Source organism: Tinamus guttatus, unplaced genomic scaffold (genome assembly GCF_059628265.1).
Source record: "Tinamus guttatus ecotype Peru unplaced genomic scaffold, ASM5962826v1 Tinamus_guttatus_pri_ptg000282l, whole genome shotgun sequence".
Lineage (NCBI taxonomy): Eukaryota > Metazoa > Chordata > Aves > Tinamiformes > Tinamidae > Tinamus > Tinamus guttatus.
This window is the reverse complement of record NW_028288816.1, coordinates 215,285-233,973: the sequence shown is the minus strand read 5'-3', so window position 1 is coordinate 233,973 and position 18,689 is coordinate 215,285. Positions and strand designations below refer to the sequence as shown.

The window sequence follows — 18,689 nt, the reverse complement described above, 5'->3', positions numbered from 1 at the left end:
CTTGCACCACAGCACTGCTCTTAGGTGACATTTCTTTTTTCTTCAAGTCAAGTCTGTACCTCAAGCTGTAGTTTGTGGCTCTTTCCCCTTCTCTATTTCTTTCCCACTACCAGCACAACTTCCATCATCCCTGAAACCACCCTGCAGGCAGTCACAGGCTCCTGCTCTCTTCCCATTAGCTGTAGCACTTCAGCAGGCTAAAGAAGCTCATGGTCCTCAGCTTCTCCATGCAGGCCATGTGCTGCCCAGGCCTGAAAAAGCAACCTCACCCCAGTAGAAGGGCCTGACTCTGGGGAGGCCAGGTCGGGTACTGACCCATAGGCAAAAAAATTTTAAAAAAAGGAAAAAAATCAGTAGAAGTCGTAACTTCTTTGCACTGAACAAACACAAACCCTCTCCTCACAGAGGGGCAAGTGGTGCTCCAGCCCCCAACCACCTTGGGGGCCTGACACTGAACTCACTTCATGTGATGAGCAGAATTCTTCTACAAAGAGCCCCAACTGGATGCAGTAGCCAGAGGTACTCTAATGAGTACAGAGTAGGGGGACTCCTGTTCATGCAGTCCAGGACACTGTGGCCTCCAGAGCATGTTGCTGGCTCACGTGCAGCTTGCTGCCCACAAAGGTCCTTCTCCAAAGAGCTGCTGCCCAGCCGGACATTCCCCAGTCCATATCACTGCAAGGCTTGGTCTATCCCAAGGACAGGACCTGGTTTTTGTCCTTATTGGAACACCATCACTACAAAGTAGACAATACTATCCTGTGTAGCCAAGCTGATCCCTTCTAGTTTTAATGAGCATCAGGATGGACCATCCTTGTGCTGGCTGGCTCTGCTCCTTAAAGACCTGCCGGCTTTCCTAAGCTCCACCACCCTTCAGATTGCAGGATTCCCCCACCAGGAGGGAGCCTACACAAGCTCTCCCCTAGACCTTGATCCATCCCATGCAAGAGCTCCTTCCATCTGAGCTGTCTCTTCACATCAAGGACATCCACCCCATCCTGTTCTTCCTCGCTAGCCTTCCTGCCTGGGGAGGTTGTCCTCTGCCATCACAGCCATCTAGTCATGTGAGTGGTCTCAAAGCATCTCAATTATTCCAACCGTGTTTCAGTGCAGTGACAGCTTGTGCCTCTCCATCTGTCCTCCTCTGTGGCCCAGGCTGCATGCACTTGTGTATGATATTGGGGTGGAGAGCCTCAGCTGCGGCACAAAGATGAGATCTGCAATGGAGAAACCTGTTACCAAGAGCCAAGGACACCATGTGTGCAACGGCCCCGCTTGACAGCAGTGACTTGCTCGTGTAGAGAGCACTTGTCAGGGCTATGCTGAAAGAAGGTTCCCACCAAGAGAGCGAAGTCTGGAATGCCCAAGGCCAGGGGGAAGCAGGAGAGGGATTTGCCTCCTAGGGATAATTAACGGCAACTTGGGCCTGTGACAGAGGGGAACCCCTCTCCAGGAAGGACAAGGTGCCACTGAAGAAGCCCCTGGACCTGGGCAGGCTGTGATTTACCACACGGAGGTCATCGTTAGCCCATTTCCCTCATCTAAGGGTGTGAAGAGTTTCCAGAGAGGGAGAGCTACAAGATTTTAAGCATGAGGCTACTAGAGAAGAGACCCCTTTCCACCATTGGATGACAGGAGCAAGGGCAGTGTTAGTGATGTTCACAGGGTCTCTGGATGGCAGTCCAAGCCAGGACCTTCTTCCCTGGTGCATTGTCCTTCAGGGAGGTCAATTCAGCTCTATCCCAGGCACCAAGGTGCTGCAGAGGGAGCTCAGGCAGCAAAACCCTCTCCTGCCAAGGCTGGGCAACCCAGCTCTGTTTCCCCCTGGCCCTGGACTCTGCAGGCTTTGCTCTCTTAGTGGGACCCCTCTCTCACCATCACGTTGCCACCTGCTCTCCATGACAGCATGCCCGTTCTCTGAAGTGCAGCCACGAGAAATACTGTGTCCTGGGCCTTGGTGTAGAACAAGTCTCATCATCACCAATCTGTTCTCTGCGCCACAGCTGAGGCTTTGCAATGGAAACATGCACACGTGCATAAAGCCTGGAGCAGAGAGAGGAGCAGATGGAGGTGCCCATCTGACTGAGAAATATTGCTGAGGTGTGGTGGAATCTCACACATGATTCTACATCTCATGCAGTAGCAGGGTAGGAGATCTTCCGGAGTGAGTGGAGGAAGATGAGTAAAGGGGCTGCCCTTAGTGTGAAGGGGCAGCTCAGCTGTGTGGAGCTCTTTGAACATGAGGGCTAGGGCCTGAGTTCAAGCTTGTAGGTGACAAGGGTGAGGCCACAATGGGAGTGACCAAGCACCCAGGCAGGGTGAGGAGGTGGGTACAGTCCCCTTTAAGCAATGTGAGCAAGAGTGCGGCTCAAAGGGCACCCCATGTGCACACAGCCTACCAGCACTGTCTGCAAAGCTGTGGGAATAGTTGTTCTTGGGGACTGGCTGGCTCCTGCAATGACCTCCCAGGAGCTGGGAGAGGGCCGAGGAGGCAGCAGTGCCCTGGTCTCCGCCACATGTCAGCGCCTTCACCTCGCGAACCACAGGAGGACTCACGTCCTTCCTCCCCGCGCTCCTCCTAGCAACCAACTCCTCCCCAACAGGCTGAATGAGCCTGAGGCCTCCTTGTCCACCCAGAGGACATGTCCCAGATGGACTCCCATCAACGTTGCCTGCTGTTTGTTCCCAAGTGCCTGTCCCAGGAACCATTCTCTGGAGGGGACTGCTCACTTGTCTCAGCCACAGGTAGTGCAGGGCCAAGAGGATGACGCCAGGCCTGTTCTTCCAGCATTGCCTTGGACAAGCGGCTTGTGAGGAGCAGGAATGGCCAGGCCCCATGGGTGTCCCTGCAGCCACCTGTAGGGAGCAGCCTGGGGACGTGGTCGAGTTCAGCTCCGAGAAAGTGTGGGTGCAGCAGCAGGGCTGGTCATCACTGGTGCTGATGGGGCAGGGGTGGGAGAGCTCCTGGCAGGTTCCCTTCTCCCAAGCGGAACACAGGGGCTTCCATGTGTGCCATCCCTGCACCCGCACACGGCTCCCTGGCTCCACTGTGCCGACAGCACCCAGGGCAGGGTGCTCAGCCCTGGGGAAATGTCCCTCTGACATGGTCCCCATGACAGCCTGCACTGCCCTGTCCCCCCACAAACCCTGCTGGCCCCAGCCTTGTGCCACGTTGGGGTTGGTGCATAGCCGTCCTTGGGCTCTGAGCTGGCAGGGAGGCTGGGCAGGGCCGCCTGGTCCTCTGGCTACAGGCAACGAGGGCGGCAGGAAGGAGCTGCCCAGGCAGCCAAACACTGACACTGAAGGTGACCTCAGTGACTCTCCGGGCTCCCTTCCCTTTGCCTCCTGGGTCCCCACTGCCTCTTGTGGGACTGCAGAGCTCTCCCTAGCCTGCACATTCATTGCTTTAGCCCTTTCCCTTTGGGTGGCTCCCCTTGAGTTTCTGAAGGTCCATTTACTGCTAGGAACATGGTGCCCTTGCAGATGCCCTGTGCTCTCCTGGAGGCTCCATATCCATCTTCAGCCCTGTGACATGGAAGATAGTGCTTGATCATTCACCATCTGGAGGAGCTCTGAGCACCCACAGTGAGAACTGAAACCAACCCTCCTTCCCTAACACATCATATATGAGATCATTGCTGGAGGTCCTGGAAAGCCCTAAGAAAGAAACAGATACTTTGATGGCGAAAGTCCCTGAGCACATTTTAGAATCTGACTTTGGAAGGAGAGGCCAACCTTCAAGTATTGCAGTGAGGAAATTCACTTTTATTTGAGCGAAGCCATGACTGACACAGAAACGCAAGGACAGACATATTTACAGCAGGTATGGCAATTACACAGAGCTGGATCATGCTTCTGGCAAAGCAGGATGCATTCAAAAACTTATGTAAAAAAATCATTATAAACACAGAGAGAATGCTCAAAGCACAGAACTATCTGAGACGCATTAGGAACCACTTGTTAGAAAGGACAGGCAGTTTATTTCTAGCACCAACTGAGCCGGTTTCATTAGGGCGTTCTTCAGATCCTTGTTCCTCATGCTGTACATGAGGTGGTTGACCGTTGGAGGCACCACTGCATACAGAACAGCCACCACCAGATTCAGAGATGGGGAGGAAATGGAGGGGGGCTTCCCGTAGGCAAACGTGCAACTGCTGAGAAACAGGGAGACCACGACCATGTGCGGGATGCACACGGAAAAGGCTTTGTGCTGGCCCTGCTCAGAGGGGATCCTCAGCACAGCTCTGAAGATCTGCACATAGGACACCACAATGAAAACGAAACATGCAAAGAATAAACAAATACTAAACACAGGACACCCAACTTCCCTGAGGTAGGAGTGTGAGCAGGAGAGCTTGAGGATCTGGGGGATCTCACAGAAGAACTGCTCCACCACATTGCCTTGGCAGAAGGGTAGGGAAAATGTGTTCCCAGTGTGCAGGAGAGCATTGAGGAAACTGTCAAACTGCTCTTTGATTAGTATTTCTGGAGATTCCTGGGAATGGCGTCTTGCATTGCTTGGAAGGGACTTGGCCCTGAAACCCTGCTGGGAATATTCTCCATTCACCAGCATGAGAGCTGAATACAGCGCTCACACCGGTTGTGTCTGAAGGTGAAGAGCTTTGTGAAGGATTTGTCCCCATCTATCTTGCCCTCCTCAACAGAGATATTTGTATCTGAATCTGTCACACCAGATCTGACTCCAGCCAGGGAGGAGGACAGTCAAATGGAAGCAAGGAAAGACCTTACCTCTTCTTAGATATCGAGATGTCTAGAGACAGTACTTGTCCTCATGCCACTTCACCATCTGCACCTGTATTCCAGAAACTTCAGAGAGAAGGAGTAGCTTTGCTGCACAAAATCTGCAGGAGTCGACAGCCTCCCCTTCTATGGCAGGGCTCTTCAATATGCAGAAATCCAGTGTTCTCTGCAAAAGGGTCACTGCAGGAGTGTGTTGGTATAGAAATGTGCATATATATAATATATATGATGGCACACACAGAAACACACAAAGGTGCCTACTCAGTGTGGGAGCATTCTTAGATAGAACAGAAATCTTTGGCATTTCAATCACTCTCAGCATGAACCCTTGTGCATTCCAACAGCAGAAAAAGGACTTTGTCATGGGACCTGCTTCATCACCGAGCCTTGCCCCTCACTGTCGTGTACTTGCACCTCAGTCAAATGAAGGACAACACTCACAAGTGAGCCCAGTTCTCCCTGCAGAATCCTCTCAGGAGCAGGGGACTGTCCAGGGGCACCCCCAGGTTTGCAGGTGCTAAGGGACAGCTCAGATAGACCCTGATACAGTAGCCCAGGAGAAGCTGGTGCTGGCTATGGACTAAGGGATGAGTGAGGAGACATTCAGACATCCCTGGCAGACTCTTTGGCTGTTCCTTGAATCTCTTAATGAGTCTCAATCTGTTGTCCAAATCTGCCGGATTTGTTTCCATTTTCCTCTTACCAAGTGGAAGGAAATTTTAAGACCACCTCACTAACTTCTTCTTCAGGAAACGCCTGCCTTGCCTTTCCTTTTGCAAAGTGTTCCCTGAAATGTGCTCACAGCTAGACCTGTGAGCAGACCTGACCCTTGCAGCACCTCCCAGCAGGAGAAGGAGCCTGTCCTGGTAGAGGATAATCCTCCCACCCAGAACTTCTCCCCTCAGTGCTGTGGGGAGCTCCCTGGGCAGGCTGAGCGCTGACCTTCACAGGCGACACAGTCACTGCTGCGGGCACACAGCACCTTTGGGTGCAGGGACCCTGCTCTGAAGTGCAGACCTCTCACCCTGCCTGCACAACCTGACTTCACATCACTGCTGTTTCTGTTGGGGAAGGCAGCAGGATACCCTGCTCATAGGTGGTATGTTAGAGAATCCCTGCTCTGAAGCAGCTTCTCTTCCTCCGCACTGCAAAAGCCATGAGAAAGAAGCAAAAAATGCTGCCAGCCTTGGGGTGTGATGGGTTCTTATGTCCCCTTCAAGAAGCTCCATAGCATTGTCCTGTAAGCAAAAACTCACCATGTCAAGAGCTGTGGAGGTCTCCTCTGTCCTCCCGCTCCACACTGCCGTTCCCCTCTCGCTGCCTTCTCTCCTCTGCTGTCCGCAGCAGCAGGCAGTGCCCGCAGCCCTGCTGCTCTTGGCACAGGAGCTGCTCCTGCACTCGGCTGTCTCTGGGCAGTGCTGACAGGCTGCCACGAGCTACCTCCATCCCAGGAGCCTGGCCCCACTCAGGAGCAGAGGAACAGCTGAACTCACCAATTTCTCTGTCCCTCGTGCTCCCTCCTCCTGGGAAATGTTCACTGGAATAGACTGAAGTAATCACCTGTTGTCTCTTCCCATTGAGTGGAGAGGAACTATTTCCAACATTGCAAGTCCGTTCATCAGAGCATGACTACCTATGAGAAATGGAAATGTGCTCCTGTGGAACCTCTGATGCTCATCTCTTCACAGAATCACAGAATGGTTAAGGTGGAAGGAATCTCTAGAGATCAAGTTCAACCCCCTTGCTCCAACAGGGACACCTAGAGCACATGGCACAGGGTGGCATACAGGCAGGTTTTGAAGATTTCCAGAGAAGGAGACTCCACAACCTCTCTGGGCAGCCTGTTCCAGGGCTCTGTCACCCTCACAGTAGGTTCAGGGGATGAGTCACTCTGCCCATCTCATGCTGGTCTAGAAGCCCCTGGCATGAAGTGGGATTCAGAAAAATCCTGCAAACTCCACAGGCAGGTCAAGTGATTCCCCTTTCAAAACTGAAGTGAGCACAACATAGTGGTCTGCAAGAGAGCTCCTTGTCTAAGCTGCAATTGCAACAACTGAAGATGGAGGATGGGAGTCAGTGGCTCCTGCACAAACACCTGGGGACAGCTGAAAAGACTGAGAATGTCCAAGGCATGTGCCAGTGCCCACTTGCTCTGATGCAGCTCCTCAGAGACCTGCATCATCCTAGAGCATCAAGGTGGGGGCCTCAGGAGAATTGCATTGCCCATCTGAAATGACCCCAGATGCTAAATACAACAGGAGCCCCATTCAATATCAAGATGAGGCATAGAAATATTCTGGCGTAAAGCAGCAGTTCTGGTAATTCAATGCAGATACTTGATCTGATGGCATAGAAAAATGCTGGCAGGGCCTTGTCAGATGCCTGGGGTGGCCAGCAAAACCATATGTCTCTAGCAGATACAGTAGGGCACCTGCAGGAAAACCATGCCCCATTGCAGTGCATGCTGGGCAAGTGCCCCAGGCTGTGCTGAGTTTCCCACCTCTACTCTAACCAATGAATTGCAGCACTGACTGCAGGGAAAATTGTCCCACCTACATGCAGAACTGTCCCACGTACATGCAGAATGCTGCAAAAAGAGGAGGCACATCACTCCAAGCTCTGTGCTCTGGTCTCTGAACTCTCAAACCCTTCTAGCTCCCCTCCCCTGAATTCCTGCTCACCCTGCTAGGTTATATGAACAGGGACTTCTTCAGTAGCACTTTCGCTTTTCTAGAGATTGCTTCAAGAAATCTGCCATCCTGCCCTGTCCCTCAGGCTATGCAGGTGTGACAGTCACAAGTGCTCCATGTGCCCACCTACAGCACCTGCACACATACACGCATGGTGCCTATGGCATTCGCATGGCCTTTGGGTGCCTGGCTCCCCTTGAGTATCTCCTTTCTTGTGCTTATTGGCGAGATAGGCCCAGCAAAGGTGCTGCTGGTGCTGTCAACAGGCAGAGTGGGCAAAGGCCCTTCTGGAGCTTCCTCACAACCTGCTGATCTCTCCATGGGCTTTGGAGTCTTCAGCCAGTGTCCTTGGGGTGGCCTTTGCTCTGGCACAGTGATGCACAGAACATGCCTCCAGCAGCAGCATCCCTGCACATCTGGGCATGCACTCATGCAACAAGGGGAAACATGTCCTAAGGATTCATGGTTTAATTCTGCATTTCAGATATCATAATTCATATTGCTTTATTGTACACTCACACCAGCTTATTACAAGCTGAAAATTGAGAGAACAATGAGCAAAGATGTTTTTTTTACTTTACTTTTTCTTTTTTAACAGGATTTGGAGGAGGACCTGGAGCTGAGCCCACAGCAAGGCAGCAAAGCTACCGGGTGTCACATTTCATTTGGAAGGAGACTCTTCCCATCTGCCCACTTGAAGGTCATTAAATAGATGGCCAAGCCGGTGAGGAGAGCCTTAAATTGGGAGTGAGTCAGGGGAGAAGAAGACTCCAGCAAGAGAGAGAAGGTGATGGCCTGAAATGATAGGGAAAGGTGCAGGTGAGAGAGCAGTGGGATGCAGGGAGCGAGGCTTAGGGATGGACAGAGAGCCAGTCAGGATTGTTGGTATGAGGATTAGTGGGCAGAGCACCAGCTATGGCTTTGTGAAGATCTCTGCTATAGATCTCAAAAAAAGCAATAATGATGAGGTCCCCAGGGTCTTCACCAAGACATTGTGATGGCGTCTTTCTCCATGGTCTCCACCAAGGCATCATGATGGGATCTCCATAGTCCCCACAGAGGCATTGTGATAGGGTCTTGGTGGTCTCCACCGGGCATCGGAATAACATCCCCATGGAAACCACCAGGGCTTTGTGATGGCAGTGGCTTCATGTCCATAAGGCCGCTGTGAGGGGACGGGCCCCATGGTGACCATGCCCTTGCTGGGGACAAAGACCCCAGGCTCCCCACTCTGGGGACAGCAGCTCCATCAGGAGGGAGCAGCTCCCCTTGGTGCCACTGTCAGGTCCCCACAAGAGTATCCTGAACATGGACAAGGAGCGGCAGGCGAACGGCTGTTCCCAGCCCACAGACGGGCTCTCAGGCTTGCAGGAGAGCGGGAGCGAGGTGGGCAGTGGGGCTGAAGGGAGAGGCAGGCAGAGGGGATGGCACCAACACGAGGAGCACAAGGATGGTGTTGAAGGGGAGCCGGGATGAGGGAAGAGTTGAGAGCTCTTCTGGGGAAGGTTCATTTATTCCTGGCTCTGGGCGTTGATGTAACTCGGGTAGATTTAGTTTGCGCAAAGTTGGCCATGCCAAAACAGAGCATTCCCTTGAAGCTGGTCCCCAACTTCCTGAACCAGTCGAGAGAGGATGACACCTCCGAGTGCAACGTGCTCTGTGCAGAGAGTGAGGGGTGGCAGGGACAGCTGTGGGCAGGGCTTTTCTGAGCGCTGGGCTCTGAGTGGGACAAGGAAACCTAACAGGTATAGGTCTGATGGTAACAGAAAGGTTTAGAAAATGCGTTTAAAAACTAATCTAGAAAGAAATTAAGAGAAAGAATTAAAGCAAAAACATCATTTGTTATACTTTTCGCATTTGTTTGTGAAAAGGGATTTTCAGAAGTGGGTGGGATGCAGTCCCAGCGTCCTGCACAGCTGGTGCCATTCCAGGTGCCGTGGTCCCCTGTCCCCAGCCTCCCTCTGCAGTTCCAAGGAGCTCTGCTCTCCTGCAGGTCCCTGCGAGAGCTCTCAGGCCCACGCAGGTCACTCAGAGACACTGGGAAATCTCCAAGTCCCACTGGGTGCTGGTGCTCTAACACTTGAGCTCTGCCTGCAAAGATGAAGGACTGTTTTCAATGTTTTCCAGTGATGAAAGAGTGGAAATCTTCAGGAACTTGCTGAATCTGCTGTGAAGAACTATTTATCTGCCCTTGCCTTTTAGTGTCCCCTGCTCTCTCCATTGGGCTGTAGAGGAAATCTCTGTGATCGCACCCATATTTTCTGTGTCTTGAATACATTAATCATTTCCACAGCCCCTCTGGGCAGCCCCTCTCCCAGCACAGCACTCACCCCCACTCCAGGCATGTTCTGCCCCTGGAGGTCTCCTGTGCTCCATGGTGGCTCCATAGCCCCTTCCAGGAGGACGGGCATCTGTCCCAGCTCTGTAATGAGTGGGACTGTCCTCAGCAGATCCCTCCTGAGCACTCACCCTCTCCAGGGGCCTGGACACCCACAAGTGGCACGTGAATCCAGTCCTCTTTCCCTAACACAGGAACATGGCTGCACAGCCCTCTGGTGTATCAGCCAAGCCTCCCGCATTTGTATCATCACAAAATTTGCTAGGAGTGCACTCTGTTCCTTCTTCCAGGTTACTGATAGAGAAGTTGAATAGGATTGGACCCAATACTACTCCCTGGGGGACACAGCTGGCTCCAGGCCCCAATAGACTGTTCGAATGTCTGGGCACAAGTAGGAAAAGCTGAGAGAACCTGGGGTCTTTTCCTAGCAACTACTAAAGAAAGGCAGAGTTTCCTCATAGCTCCTGCCCATGCAGATGTGCTAAAAATCCCAGGCAAGTATCATGGCCTTGCAGGCCTACTTCAGTGTCACTGAATCAAGTGTCCAAAATGAATTACAGTCACAGTTTACATTGTCAACATCTCCATGTGTCTCAGCTTCCTAGTGAGTGTGGCTCTAACACTAGTGAGCATCTAGTGCTATTTCAGATGGCCAAGGAAGATGCCCACCGGGCCCTGGCCAGGCATTCTAGAAAGATGTGAGTATCACAGTTGCTCTATCAGAGCAATAGACACTAGCCCGTGCCTGGGACACCCCTGTCTCTTCAGATGTCACCTGGTGTCACCAGGCAATTGACTCCCACCCTGCATCTGATGTGGTTACAGCAGAAGCTTAGACGAGGACCTCCCATGCAGTCATCGTTGGAGTTCATCCTTCAGCTTGGGAAAGGGGAATCTCACAGCCTTTATGTTTGTGGAGTTCGGAGCAGGGAGCTGAACCCCACCGCATGCCAGGGGCTTCTAAACCAGCATGACATATCCATATAGACAGATTGGAATCAATATCTGAACCATGGTTAAATGAACGCCCTTCTTGTCCCTACCTAGGTGTCCTGTCTAGCTAAGAGATGTGTATGAGGGCTTTCAGAGCAGGATATTTCCAACTCTTGCAAATAAGAGGTGGAAAATTGCTGATGAGATCAATTGTCCTTCTAGCACCAGTCTTCCTTCAATACTTAGAGATGGAACATCAGGGACTGTTGAAGTCTATTCCAGTGATAAGTTCCCAGGAGTAATGAGCACAAGGGATAGAGAAATTGTTGAATTCAGCTGGGACTCTATTTCTGAACCCCTGCTCAGGAGCAGCATCTGGAGAAAGATGCAACTCGTGGCAGCACTGCCCAGAGACAGCCGAGTGCAGGAGCAGCTCCTGTGCCAAGAGCAGCAGGGCTGCGGGCACTGCCTGCTGCTGCGGACAGCAGAGGAGAGAAGGCAGCGAGAGGGGAACGGCAGTGTGGAGTGGGAGGACAGAGCAGAGCTGTTGTGGGAGCAACCTTCACAGCCCTTGACACGGTGAGTCTGGCTGCAGGGCAATGCTGCTGATCTTCCTGGAGGGCTCTTCTGAACTCAATACATGTAATTATGGATCGAGATTTTAAAGGTCTCTCTCCTGGAGTATCCAGGACATGGCAGGAGGAGAAGATGCTTCAGAGCAGGGATTCCCTGCCGCACGCTCACAGGGACAGGGCATCCTGCTCCCTTCTCCCAGGGAAGACACAGGAGTTTGAAACTGCACTCTGCACCCAGCTCTGCACAGGCTGTGATTGAGAGCATCATCCCCCAGGCCCAGGGTGCTGTGTGCCCGGGACAGTGACTCTGCAGCCTGCGAGGGGCAGCACTGCCCAGGGTGCTCCCCACAGCGCTGCGAGGAAGCGCTGCGTGGGGAGACAGACACCCGTGAGGGCAGGTTCATTCTGCTGCTAAGAGGCTGCTGCAGGGTAAAGTCTGCTCACAGCTCCAGATCATACACAGGGCACGTGCGAGGGGTCTGTGAGAAGACTCAGCAAGCTGTGCATGTGACACAGGACTGCGTCCAAGCGGGGTTTGAAGATCTCCAGAGAACGAGACTCCACAACCTCTCTGGGCAGCCTGTTCCAGTGCTCTGTCACCCTCACTGCCAATAAATTTTTCCTTAAGTTTCTGTGGAACTTTTGATGCTTTAGTTGTTGGCCATTTCCTCTAGTTCTATCAGTGGCTACCACTGAAAAGAGGTCAGTACCATCCTCCTCACTGCCTCCCTTGAGGTACTTATAGACACTGCTCAGGTCCCCTCTCAGCCTTCTCTTCTCCCGGCTGAACTGGCCCAGCTCCCTCAGCCTCTCCTCATAGGGCAGATGTTCCAGGCCCCTGATCATCCTTGTGGCCCTGCACTGGACCCTTTCCAGCAGCTCCACATCCCTTTTGTACTGTGGAGTCCAGAACTGGACGCAATACTCCAGATGTGGCCTCACCAGGGCTGAGTAGAGGGGCAGGATCACCTCCCTCGACCTGCTGGAGAGGCTCTTCTTAATGCAGCCCAGGATCCCATTGGCCTTCTTGGCCACGAGGGCAACTGCTGCCTCATGGTCAACTTGTCGTCCACCATGACACCCAGGTCTTTCTCTGCAGAGCTGCTCTCCAGAAGGTCAGTCCCCAGCCTGTACTGGTGTCTGCGGTTATTCCTCCCCAGGTGCAGAACCTTGCACTTGGCCTTGTTGAATTTCATGAGGTTTTTCACCACCCAGTTGTCCAGTCTGTCCAGGTCCCTCTGGATGGCAGCGCAGCCCTCTGGGGTAGCGGCTACTCCTCCCAGTTTCGTGTCATCAGCAAACTTGCTGAGGGAGCACTCTGTGCCTTCATCCAGGTCATTGATGAATAAATTGAACAGGACTGGACCAAGGACTGACCCCTGGGGGACCCCGCTAGCTACAGGCCTCCAACCAGACTCTGCACTGCTGATCACCACCCTCTGAGCTCTGCCATCCAGCCAGTTCCTAATCCACCTCACTGTCCACTCATCTATCCCACACTTCTGGAGCTTGTCTAGGAGAGTGTTGTGAGGGATGGTGTCAAAACCCTTGGTGAAGTCAAGATAGATGGCATCCACTGCTCTCCCCTCATCTATCCAGCTGGTCATTCCATCATAGAAGGCCATCAGATTAGTCAAGCATGATTTCCCCTTGGTAAATCCATCCTGACTTCTCTTGAGCACCTTCTTGCCCTCCACGTGGCCCTCGTGCCTCCACCAAGAAGCAGGGAGTCTTCTAGACATGCAAGGGCTCAGATAGTCAGAGGGCACTGCCAGCAAGGCACTGTTTTACCAAGGGAGTAGAGAGAAGCATCCAGTGTGCAGCACTACCCTCCCCCCTGATCTGTGGGGACACCTGTGCTCTCCCTATAGCCCTGAGCAGGTCCAGTGGGGACTGTGCATGGGTGTCCCCAGGACCAGGCAGGAAGGGGGCTCAGGGCAGTCGGGGCAGTTCCACCATGTCCAGCTTCTCCCTCGTCCCCTCCTCATGAAGCACCAGGCTCCCACCACGGCTTCCCACACAGACCTGAGCAGACGACTCCTGCATCCTCTTTGTGCCTGCAGTTGTGCTGCCCCCAGGGCCTGGCCGGGCAGTCCCAGAGAGCAGCTTCATCCCCGGAGCAGTTCACGTCATCCAGCCAGATGTGCCCAGAGCCTTCCCCGTAATGAGCAGAGCCGGTGAAATTCACAGCCACCCCGCAGCCCAGCTGGCGGCAAACAACGGTGGCGTCCAGCAGGTCCCAGGAGTCATCACAGACGGTCCCCCAGGTGCTGTTGTAGAAGATCTCCACTCTCCCAGCGCAGCGCCCTGCCCTGTGCACCAGCCGGACCCGCCGGCTCCCTGCACCCAGGAGAAACCCGGCTGTGAGGGGCTCGCAGCCCTGGGGAGCACAGCACATTGGGGACCGTCAGAGCAACTCACCCGAGCAAACCACCCCCACGTCCTCGGCAATTCCTGCAGGCGCTGCCGCAGGCAGGGAGGTGTTGCAGAGGGTCAGGCGAGTCTCCTTCCCTGCACACTGGACCCTTCTCAGCCCCACGGGGCCCGTCCCTCGCTCAGACTTCGGCGGGTTGTAGGCTTGCTCTGCCTCTCCGCACTGGAGCTGCCGGCACACCACGCTGGCATCGTTCAGGTCCCACTGGTCATCCAGGACTCGGACCCATGTCCCATTCAGGGGCATCTCCACTCGCCCGTCACAGCGGCTCCCTCCACCAACCAGACGCAGGGATCCAGAGAGTCCTGCTCGGAGAGAGGGGAAATGTCCTGCATGCTGCCTTGTTTCCCATTCTCATGCCCTTGGACATCCTGGAGCTCACCTATCCATATCCAGCTCACAGTGAGGAGCTCAAGGATGGGAGTGCTCCAAGGGATTTCGTTTTCCAGGCCCTAAACCTTTCTGAGCTCTAATATTATCTCAGGGATGGAAATGGGAAAGCTTTGGAGGTCAAGCCAAATTCCTGAGCCACCAGATATGTCCTTATGGATGAATCTGGAGCAGCTTCAGCAGCAGGAAGTAGTGGCCTGTACGAGGCCTGGGTGACAGGGTGAGCAGTAGCCTTGCTCCATCTTCAAGCTGGGACTGGCTCCTGCTGGGACAGCTCTGCCCTTCTACATCCCTGTGGATCTGGGATATGGAGCTTGTGTCCTTAGCAAGAAGCAGAGGGATGAGGGCCTTCTTTACAAAACAGGACAAGTTTGAGGTTCATACTGACAAGGAGCAAGGGCAAATCCCAGCCCCAAGGTGCTGCTCAGCCTCAGGAATTGCTCCTGCTGGGTGCACTCATGGTCCAGTCCCCGCAGGCTGTTGGATCAGGTTATGGTCTGGGATGGGGGTATGGGCTGCAGGAGGGAGCAGAGGATCTTTCACAGCTGCAGGGAGAGGAGCTGTGTCCCACAGTTCCCTCCTTGGCCTGTGCCCCAGGAGAGAACAGAGGAGCCCAGGCCTGGTGGTGGCCCCAAGGCCTGAACCAGATGCCCTGGAGCAGCAGAGATGCCGGCTCCCTGCTCAGCTCTCATCTCCCCCAACAAAACGCGCTCTGCAGGAGCAGGTAAAGCTCTCTGAATCCCTCCATGGGAACCCATAGTTTCTCCAGCAGGAAATTCAGTTTGTCACTGCCAGGAGCTCCCCTGCTTTGTGTTTCCAAGTCACACAAAAGGGGCAAAATGAGTTAATCCATTTTCCCTCAACTCACCTGAGCAAAAAACACCAGCATTGTTGTCAGGCAAGCATGGGGACACCCCAAGAGCAGTCACAGGGCACTGTCCCAAATGGGATTCGGTCCCATTACAGTGGAAAGTGTCTCTCCAGACAGGGCCTGTTCCTCTCCCAAAGTGCCCTCCTGCAGGAATGGACTCAGCAAATCCACAGTTGAGTTGATGACAGAGAACATGAGCGTCGGAGATGTCCCAGCCAGAGTCACAGAGGGTTCCCCACGCCCCCTCTATCTCGATCTCCACTCGCCCGGAACATGATGTGCTGCCATTCACCAGCCTGAATCCTGGATATATTACAAAAGAAAGTGAGGAGAGGATCACTTTGTGCTCTAGCTCATCATCCCAAGATAGAAATGCCACAGAGATACAATTTCCTTTGCTTCCAGCACTGCAGGATTGCAGACAACAACTCCATCCCTCCCGCACTCACACCATGCTCAGCATGGTCAATTTCCTGCTCCCCTGTCTCTTAGCATATAGCTTGTGAGTGGCATTTCACACCTCCTCCCTGAATGCTCACGTGTGCAGGTGACACCAGCGTGGTTGGCATGGCTGCAGGTCTGGTTGCTGAGGGACCTCCTGGGGCAGGAGGAGAGGAAGGGCTCATTCCCCACACACTGCAGCTCTCCATCCCAAATGGGACCGACCCCCTCTCCAAAGTGAGCTCCCCCATGGACAGACAGGGCAGCACCACACTGCAACTCCCTGCAGATCACGCCAGCAGCTTTCACATCAAAGTGTGAGTCACAGACTGTTTTCCACTGGTCTGCATCTCTGATCTCCACACGTCCTGAACAGGGGCTGTTTCCTCCAACGAGCCGAACAAATCCTGGGGAAAAAAAAAAATTAAAAACCCCACAATGACAGGGAGTTGCCACAAGCTTGTGGCAGTTACATACCATGGCAGCCACATTCATAGGCTCCCATTAACGTCAAACAGCAGCTCTCAATAGGTTCTGATGACACAAACCCTTCAAGATCCTCTGCACTTCCTCTCACACCCACACAGCGCTCTGGAGCTTGTCTCAATCACATACCCATAGCCACAGGCACTGCTCATGGAAATGCTGCTGCCCCACAGCCTGCCCCACTGCTCAGCACAGATCCCCAGCACCGCAGCCCTAACGGTTGCTGCAGCCTGTTCAGCCCTGCAGAGCTCAGAGACAACCTGGGGAATTGCCTCGGAACAGCCCAAAATGCTCCCTGTTCCCAGGGTGTCCTGCACTGTCGGAGGGGTCAGTGACAGGGACCCAACGGGACCAGCCTGAGCCTGTGGTGACGTGGGAGGGAGCAGCCAGCAGCTCCACAGACACCAACCCAGAGCTCGCGGGGGGCTGGTCCTTACGAGGTGGCCCTGGAAAAGGGGTGCCCTGCTCATCCCCCTGCTTCTCTGCCCCAGGCCTTGCTCTTGTCCCCTCTGAAAAGCCCCTTTGGGTCAGCCAAGGCACTCCTGTCTGTGAGGAAAATGACTGCAGGAGCCTCAGACATCTTGTACCATTTCCCCAGCCATGGGCTGCCAAGCAAGTCATCCTGAGGTCTGAGGCACAGGGACACCCAGCACTGCCAGAATATCCTGGCAGAACCTGAGGAGATTGATGGAGACCTAGAACCTGTAGGACAGGGCGAGGGATTCATTTCTCAGCCTCAGGCACCACCTGAGGGTGGGCTGAGCCCCCAGGATCCTGATGGGGTCTGTGCACCCCGTGGTGGGCTCACCTGGGACTTTCCCCAGGAACAGCAGCAGCTGCAGTAGTGCAGTGAAAGTGGCAATGTCAGGGCCTGAGCTGGTACCCACGCACTGCTCCTTCAGGGCACAGCCTGGTTAGTCCCCTGATCCCAGGCCCCACTCCAGAGGTGGGGAACTGGATGACTCCTTACCTGAACAAACAACTCCGGCATCCCAGGCATGAATGCAGTTATGGTTACCCCAACCATCATGTGTGCACTCAGACAAGGCAGTCTCAGTGCCTTGACAGTTTACAGAGTCCAGCCAAATCTGGCCCGATCCTGGCCCAAAATGTCCGTACAGAAGGGCATGGAGAGCAAATCCACAGCCAAGCTGCTTACAAACTACAGCAGCATCTTCCATGTCCCAGGAATAATCACCACACACGGTCCCCCATTGTCCCTGGTGTTTCACCTCCACTCTCCCAGCACAGCGGCTGTCTCCATCCTCCAGCCTCACCTCCGCAGCACCTTCAAACACAGACACAGGGCCGATTAGGAGGGCACTGAGCCCCAGCAGAGCGACTGTGTGAAGGGTCCCAGGGCTGAGTCCCAGCCCCTGGGGTGTGAGACATCTCCCCTCTGCACTCTTGGGATGCCCAGGGACCCATTTCCTTTACCCCAATCCACCATGGGTACCACTCAAATGCACCCACCACCTACAGGGCTTTATGGGTCCCCAGGGAGCATTGAGATGACCCCCATCTTCTGTCCCAACCCTCATTCCCTCCTCACTTACAGGGAAGAGCTCAGTCCCTGCCCTTGGCCAGGACCCTTGCAAAGGGCACCTCTGCTGGAGGGTGAGCAAAGGCACCCTGGTCTCATTCTCTCTGTGGGGCACAAACTGCCCCTTCTCGGGCCAGGCAACCCTGACCCGGGGGCAGCAAACAGCATTGAAACCCTCCTGGGAACCCCGGGGTTGGCTGTGCCCTGGAATCACTGAGTGCTGCAGTCACCAGCTGACCCACCATCAGGGCCATAGAGCTGGGGAAACAGGATGCCCCCAAAGGGTGGCAAGGACGAGGTGCCTATAACGCCCAGGCACTGACTGCCAGAAGCAGAGGAGCCCTGGAAGCACCAATACCCTTCTCCCACCCAGAGGGGAACAGGGTCTTGACTTGAGCACTTCTAACCCTTGTCTCACATCTCTGAGGGAAGATCCAAAATTTCCAGAGGGATCCCAATGACCTCACCACTGCCCGTTGGCCCCATGCCCATGGGCTAGGGAACAGGCACTTACCCCAGCACAGCTGCACCCAGACGAGCAGCCACAGCACCCAAGAGATGCAGAGTCCTTTTGCCTCCATTCACTCCTGCCCTGATGGCACTGCCCTGATGCACCCGCTCCCTGCCACAGGTCCTGGGTACTTGTGCGGGACAACAAAGATGGGAGGCTAATATATATCTGCAGGTGCTGGCCCAGCTCCCAGATGAGCCAATCGAAGCAGCAGGCACCATTTTAGACATTATCGGGAGTTATCTCCCTTCTGTCACAGCCCAGCCCTCCAATGAACTTCTCGAGCGTCGTTCATGACCATATATGCAGCATGGCTCCACTGCGGATGTCCTGGTCACTGCTCTGGGGCATCATCATGGGGCCCATCCCAGTGGAACAGGGCAGACCATGGAGGGAAATGGGTCTGTCACACTTTGTATTACAGTTGGGTGACTGGGAACTTTGGGGATCTCACATGCTGTGTTTGCCCGAGTGCCCAAGGTGCAAGTGTCCAGCTTTCCCCATGCCATGAGAACTGTGGAGCTGGGATTGTCCCTGGGATGGGCTCTGTCAGGAAGGGAAAGAAAGAGGAACAGCCCCTGATCCTGCTACAGCCCCGCTGTGCTGGGAGCAGCAGCAGTGAAAGGTCTCTTAGCCGCAGCCAGAGACACATCCTGTGAGTGCGGTCTCGTCCACCCCTCTCGGACAGCCTGGTGCTGGTGCCTTGGCCAGGAGCA

The 18,689-nt window shown here is 54.2% G+C and overlaps 1 pseudogene; it reads right to left on the bottom strand.

Annotated features, from left to right (window-relative positions):
• The window catches only part of LOC148594213 (antigen WC1.1-like), a 382,286-nt pseudogene extending 364,243 nt beyond the window's left edge, over nucleotides 1-18,043 (bottom strand).
• Nucleotides 18,044-18,689: the final 646 nt, after the last annotated feature.